General features: G+C 46.3%; 1 long non-coding RNA gene across 1 annotated transcript in view; it reads left to right on the top strand.

The window, feature by feature from the left end:
* Positions 1-2,896: 2,896 nt before the first annotated feature.
* LOC132382224 (uncharacterized) overlaps positions 2,897-6,790 on the top strand; it is a 9,651-nt gene continuing 5,757 nt past the window's right edge. Inside the window, exons 1-2 of the long non-coding RNA XR_009508237.1 lie at positions 2,897-2,999; positions 5,737-6,048. This is a non-coding gene — a long non-coding RNA (uncharacterized LOC132382224). The remainder of the gene's footprint in view (positions 3,000-5,736; positions 6,049-6,790) is intronic.

The following is a 6,790-nucleotide window of genomic DNA, read 5'->3' as shown; positions in this document are numbered from 1 at the left end:
CAGCTCCATCCTGAAGAAGGCCCAGCAGCAGATGTACTTCCTGCGGCTCTTGAGGAAATATAGTCTGCCTCAGGAATTGCTGCTGTAGTTCCACACTGCAGTCATTGAGTCTGTCCTGTGCACCTCCATCACTGTGTGGTTTGGAGCCGCCACCAAGCAGGATAGAACCAGACTACAGCGCACAGTGAGGACTGCCGACCGCATCATTGGAGCCTCCCTGCCCTCTATTGTGGACCTGTACTCTTCCAGGTTGAAGAAGAGGGTGGGGAACATCATAAAGGACTCCTCCCATCCTGCGCACGGACTGTTTGAACTGCTTTCGTCAGGTAGGCGCTTCAGATCCCTCCAGACTAAGACTAATAGGCACTGGAGAAGTTTTTTCCCGACTGCGGTCACTTTGCTGAACAGTTTAACTGTCGGTTAACTATTACTTGGCTTGCACTACTTGTATGTATAATCTATATTTTCATTTATATTTATCATTATTATTGTTATGAGCAGAGAGACAACATCTGCCGGAAGTAAATTCCTTGTGTGTGCACAGGTACTTGGCGATTAAAGTCTGATTCTGATTCTGGTATTCACAGGAGTTTAGAAGAATGCAGGGGAATCTCATTGATACTTATCAGATATTGAAAAGCCCAGTTAGAGTGGAGATGGAGAGGATGTTTCCTATACTGGGGGCGTCTAGGACCAGAGGGCACAGCCTCACAATACAAGGATGTCCCTTCAGAACAGAGAGGAGGAGGAACGCCTTCTGTGGAATTCATTGCCGCAGACGGCTGTGGAGGGAGAATCGTCGGGTCTGAAAGCATTCACCTGCAATACTGCAGCCCCAGAGCATCAGCCCACTTTCCTGCACTCATATTCTGGAGGCACTTGAACACTCAATTCAGGTGACCCTGAATCTATATTGGGGGTGGCCCAGTATATCCCTGAGCAAGTGCTTTCTGGGCGATTACCCGGCAAGATGCATTTAGCTTCACTGTGTGCACCGGGCACCTGCACAGTGTAGTCGGAGGAGTGTGATCCACACACAGATCCAAGTTATATTTACTGATTGGGACTCAGATTAATATTCAGGATATAATTGGAGGAAAGCGTAAGGGGAGGTAGGTTCTTTACGTAGAGGGTGGTGGGTGCCTGGAACCTGCGTCCTTGCAGGTAGTACAGGTAGATACTTGAGGGACGTTTAAAAGAATCTTAGGTTGACACATTGATGAAAGAAAAATGGCGGGCTAGCTGGGAAGAAGGTGTTAGGTTGAGCGGTACAGTAGCGTAGTGGCTAACACTACGCTTTACAGCGCCAGCGCTTCACTGACCTGGGATCAGCAAGAACGACGGGTCAGCTTACAGAGAGGAGGTGCAGCGGCTAGCGGACTGGTGCAGAGCCAACAACCTGTCTCTGAACGTGAACAAAACAAAAGAGATGGTTGGTGACTTCAGGAGGGCACGGAGCGACCACTCCCCGCTGAACATCGACGGCTCCTCGGTAGAGATCGTTAAGAGCACCAAATTTCTCGGTGTTCACCTGGCGGAGAATCTCACCTGGTCCCTCAACACCAGCTCCATAGCAAAGAAAGCCCAGCAGTGTCTCTGCTTTTTGCGAAAGCTGAGGAAAGTCCATCTCCCACCCCCCATCCTCATCACATTCTACAGGGGTTGTATTGAGAGCATCCTGAGCAGCTGCATCACCGCCTGGTTCAGGAATCACATCATCTCGGATCGCAAGACCCTGCAGCGGATGGAGAGGTCAGCTGAGAAGATCATCGGGGTCTCTCTTCCCCCCCCATTACGGACATTTACACTACTCGCTGCATCCACAAAGCAAACAGCATTATGAAGGACCCCATGCACCCCTCATACAAACTCTTCTCCCTCCTGCCATCTGGGAAAAGGCACCAAAGCATTCGGGCTCTCACGACCAGACTATGTAACAGTTTCTTCCCCCAAGCTATCAGACTCCTCAATACCCAAAGCCTGGACTGACACCCTGCCCTACTGTCCTGTTTATTATTTATTGTAATGCCTGCACTGTTTGTGCACTTTATGCAGTCCTGTGTAGGTCTGTAGCCTAGCGTAGTTGTTGTGTGTGTTTTTTTTACATAGTTCAGCCTAGTTTTTGTACTGTGTCATGTAACACCATGGTCCTGAAAAACGTTGTCTCATTTTTACTATGTATTGTACCAGCAATTATGGTCGAAATGACAATAAAAGTGACTTGACTTGAAATGCACAATACAGAATGCATGGCTCCTACTGTTAGGGGTGGTGAGTCGTGGGCATGCTACGTGGGCCCTGGAAACTTGTCACCAGCCCCCAGCACATCCTCGCGCTGTGTTGGTCATTGATGCAAAAGAATGGCTTTATTTAGATTCAGATTGGTGTTGGAGTACATTAAAAGGCTGGCACAACATCATGGGCCGAAAGGTCTGTACTCTGCTGGAATGTTCCATGACCTAAATCCTTTCCTGAAGCACATAAAATTAATACATGGTGTGTATGGCAGCCTGTATGTATCAGGCGCCAAGCATATCTGGTGTCTATCATTAGGCATTCTAAGCTGGTTGCAATATGAAGAGCTGGAACACAAAAACCCAGTAGCCTTGGATTCGAGAAACTGCTGTACCGCCAAGCGCAATTATCAGGCAGCAGTCTTAACAATTAAAGCATGTGCAAAAAATGTTAAATGAAAGGTTAACGGCATAGTTTGTCCCTCAGTCTTGCACGCTACCATCAAATTTTGACAGTCTTGAACTGATGGACACATTTTCCACTTGAAGGAAAGACCATCATAATCGAGAAAGGAATTCATTTACACTAATGGATCACTGGCAGAATCGCAGGCACCTAATACTAAATATCTCTGATGTCACCCCACCAATTAAAGAACGTTAAGGAAGATTAACTTACCTCTCCCATTTGTGTCACGAGGGACTGTAGTTCACAATAAGGAAGAAGACTGATTGTAGCTGGTTAAAACTGCATATTTTATCCAGGTGAGCTTCAACTGAAAAGGCAAGAATTAGCAGCCTATTATTATGGGAAAAGTATAGCAGAGTGTGTCAGAGACCCAGTGTTTTATTCTATAAAATTGATCCCTGTGGTCTGGTAGAAACTGGTATCTGGAAGTGAATTGACAATGTCATCGCTGGAATCAGGAAGAAATTCCATTCAAAAATCAATGGATGATGTGCTAAAATGACAGGGAGGTTCCTTCCTCAAACTTAAGCCATAGTCCCATGGTGAACTTATCCCCCAGTAAGTTGCTAGAACAGTTGGCTGAATGGCTTGATTCAGTTCCTATGTCTTATGGTCAATGGGGGTATTACAGAGTGCATCCATTTTGGAAAGTGGGGAATTGATAGCTCTGGCTAATGGCACAGTAGAGTAGTTGAGGATTAAGGGTAGGATAGCTGTGATCATACTGAATGCTAGGGCAGGCTAGAGGGGCCAAATGGTCTACGCTTATTCAGATTGCCAAATGCACGAGAGTTTTTGTAAATACAAAAAGCTGAAAGAACTCAGCAGGTCGGACAGCATCTGAGGAGGGGAATGAACAGTAGATTTCTTGGGACAAGGCTTTGCATCAGCCTCCTGTAAAAGATTAAGGGGATCTCCCACCGTTGTTTAATCCCACACAAGAGTTTGCCTTTTATAGAACTAATTTCGGTGCTGTAGTTTCTTAACCAGTCCCCGTTCATAAAGAGCTTGTTTGTTCACATGGTGTGTGGGTAAGCAAGCATTTTTTTTGCCCATCCCTAATTGCCCCTCAGCTGTGGAGGCAAGTAAGAACCAACAAGTGTGACAGATCTGGGGTAACAACGTAAATCTGTTGTCTGTGGATTTTAGATTTATAAAACTCTGATTAGACCCCCAGAGAGGGAAAGTTCAAATGAGATGTGTGGGGAAAGTTTTTGCTTTACTCGGTGGGGGGTTCTGGAATGTCCTGCCATGGCCGTCGAGATAGAGGTGTTTAAGAGGCTCTTACAGAAGCACATGAATATGCAGAGAATGGATGGATGTGGACCACGTGCAGAAGAAGGGATTAGGTGTTATAATCTTAACTAGTACAGCACATGATGGGCTGAAGGGCCTGTTCCTATGCTTCATGGTTCAGTGTTCTAGGTTTTATTTCCTTTTCTGAAAATGACTAGTGAATCAAAAGGGGTTTTATTACAATTGGGTGGTTTTCCGACAACCATTGGTTTCCAATATTCATATTTATTTAAGGTTTTGAATTTAATCCTTTTGGATTCAAGCCCAGCTCTGCTTTGATGAGAATCAAATTCATGCCTGCAGATTGAGTTCAAGAGCCATGAGATGATGTTGTTGCTCTATAAAACGCTGGTTAGACCACACTTGGAGTATTGTGCTCAGCTCAGGGAGCATCATTACAGGAGGATGTGGCAGATTTAGGGAGGATGCAGGGGAGATCTGCCAGGATGCTGCCTGGATTAGTGACTGTGCCTTATGAGGATAGGCTGAGCAAGCTAGGGATTTTCTCTTTTGAGCAAAGGAGAATAAGAGGTGACTTGACAGACTCGTACAAGATGGTAAGATGCATAAATCGAGTGGACAGCCAGGGACTATTTCCCAGGATGGAAATGGCTAATATGGGAGGACATCATTTTTAGGGGATTGGAAGAAAGTATATCAGAGGTAGGTTTTTATACACAAAGGGTGGTAACGGCTTCAATGCTGCCAGCAGTGGTGGTAGAAAAGGATGTATTAGGAACATTTAAGAGACCCTTGGATAAAAGAAAACTGTGGGAGGGAAGGGTTAGATTGACCTTGGAGTAAAGGGTTGGCACAGCATTGTGGGCTGAAGGGCCTGTACTGTGCTGTGTTCTATGTTCTACGTCCCTCAACAGACTAGGGTTCTACTAGGTGGTCTGGCAATGTCACGTTGTTGCTGAGAAGCCAGTGGCGTGGGTAGACTTTTTCACTGCCTGCCTTCCTTCCACTGACAGAGCTGTCCGGGAGAGAATCCCTGGATTTTGACCCACAGAGGTCAGCCTGGGCCTGATCTACCCAGTGAAGTGTGAAGAGAAGATGGTTCCTCAGCTCGCTAATCAGGAGATATAAGAGGCTGCAGACGCTGGAGTCCGGAGCAACAAGCAGTCTGCTGGAAGATCTCGGCAGGTCGAGCAGCATCTGTAGGAATAAAGGAATTACTGACAATGACAGGGCAATTCCTTCCAACCCACAGATGTTGCCTGGCCCACCGAGGCCTTCCAGCAGGTTCCTTATTGTTCACTTTCCGTTGGGGTTACGGAGCTGGCGGTGTCAACGGGGTGAGGTCAGAGAGTCAGCACACCTTGAAGCAACAGTGAATAGTGAGGCTTGGCGATGACTGGCTGCACACTTTGAATAATGCTCTACAAGACCAGCCGGAAAATTGGCATTTGATCCCTGCCACTGTCTGTAAAGGAGTTTGTTCTTTCTCCTTGTGACCACATGGGTTTCCACTGGGTGCTTCGATGTTCTCCCGAATTCCAAAGATGTATGGGTTAGTGTTAGTCAGCTAGCGAGCTGTGGGCGTCTTACGTAGGCACCAGAAGCGTAGTCCTCCCTGATCTGATTTGATGCAGGCGACATTTATCACTGTATATTTTGATATATGTGTGACAAACAAAGCTAATCTTTTCAGCCCGAAAGGGATGGTGGCAGGTGTTTTGAATGTTTCTGTCTCCTTTTGCATTGCACTCATGAATCCGGTTTCATGTTCGATAGGGAGGTGAATTACACGGAGAGTCCCAGCCCCTACACATCTCGTTAAGCCATGTGCACGATAAGATGGTCTGCTGGTCAACCTCTAGTGCAGAGGTCGGCAACCTGCGGCTCCGGAGCCACATGCGGCTCTTTCATCTCTGTGATGCGGCTCCCCGTGGTTTGTAAGCTTTTGAAATGTAATTCGAAATTTGAAGATTATGGTGATCTTGTACAATCTAAAAACTTTGTGGAGACCCCATTTCCTGGCACATCCGAACCGGCTCACAATTAGCCACCGTTCCGGCTAAGGGAGAAGCCTACGGGGGTTTGTGAGTACGTGTCTTTTGGAGCATCCGCGCCCACGGGGACGGGTTGAGGGAGGCTTTAAAGCAAGGCTGTTTAGTTCGAATAAAGTTACCTTTGACTGCAGTGTCTTTATTTTAGCGCTGCGTGTAGCACACCACTACAACGTGTTTTTTATCGCTATTAATATACATCACCACTGCCAACGCCTGACACCCGCTTTCTTTTAATTCTTCGATCCAAGGTAGGCTAACTATGGAGTAACCTTCAACCCAACGTCTTTTTTTCGGAGTTCAAAATGTTTTTGTTGCATGCAGAAATGTAATTTTGTTTTCTCTGCAGGAGTTCATCGATTTCATAAATGCAACACATTATAGTTTGTTTATACATAGCATAAAGGCAAAAAAACCGTTGTATGCAGTGTTATTTCATTTTAAATGTCAAACGGGTTTTGTGGCTCCCAGTGTTTTCTTTTCTGTGGGAAATGGGTCCATATGGCTCTTTCAGTGGTAAATGTTGCCGACCCCTGACCTAGTGCAACACTGTGGTGGAATTCCGACAGAGGCATTCAGTGAAAATCACACAGATGGAAAGCTGTGCACTATTGGCTCTGGGCCGAGCCCATCCTCCAAATGCCTGGCCCTACAGTTCAGCTTGCACTATGACGGTGATGACTGCACCGGAGCTGATGTATGTGTGTGTTACCTGACCATGCGCAGTCCAGACCTGGCTATTCTTTCATCCTAATTTATTTAGAGACACAGTGTGGAAC

Source organism: Hypanus sabinus, chromosome 27, assembly GCF_030144855.1.
Source record: "Hypanus sabinus isolate sHypSab1 chromosome 27, sHypSab1.hap1, whole genome shotgun sequence".
Lineage (NCBI taxonomy): Eukaryota > Metazoa > Chordata > Chondrichthyes > Myliobatiformes > Dasyatidae > Hypanus > Hypanus sabinus.
This window is presented reverse-complemented; position numbering and strand designations above follow the sequence as displayed.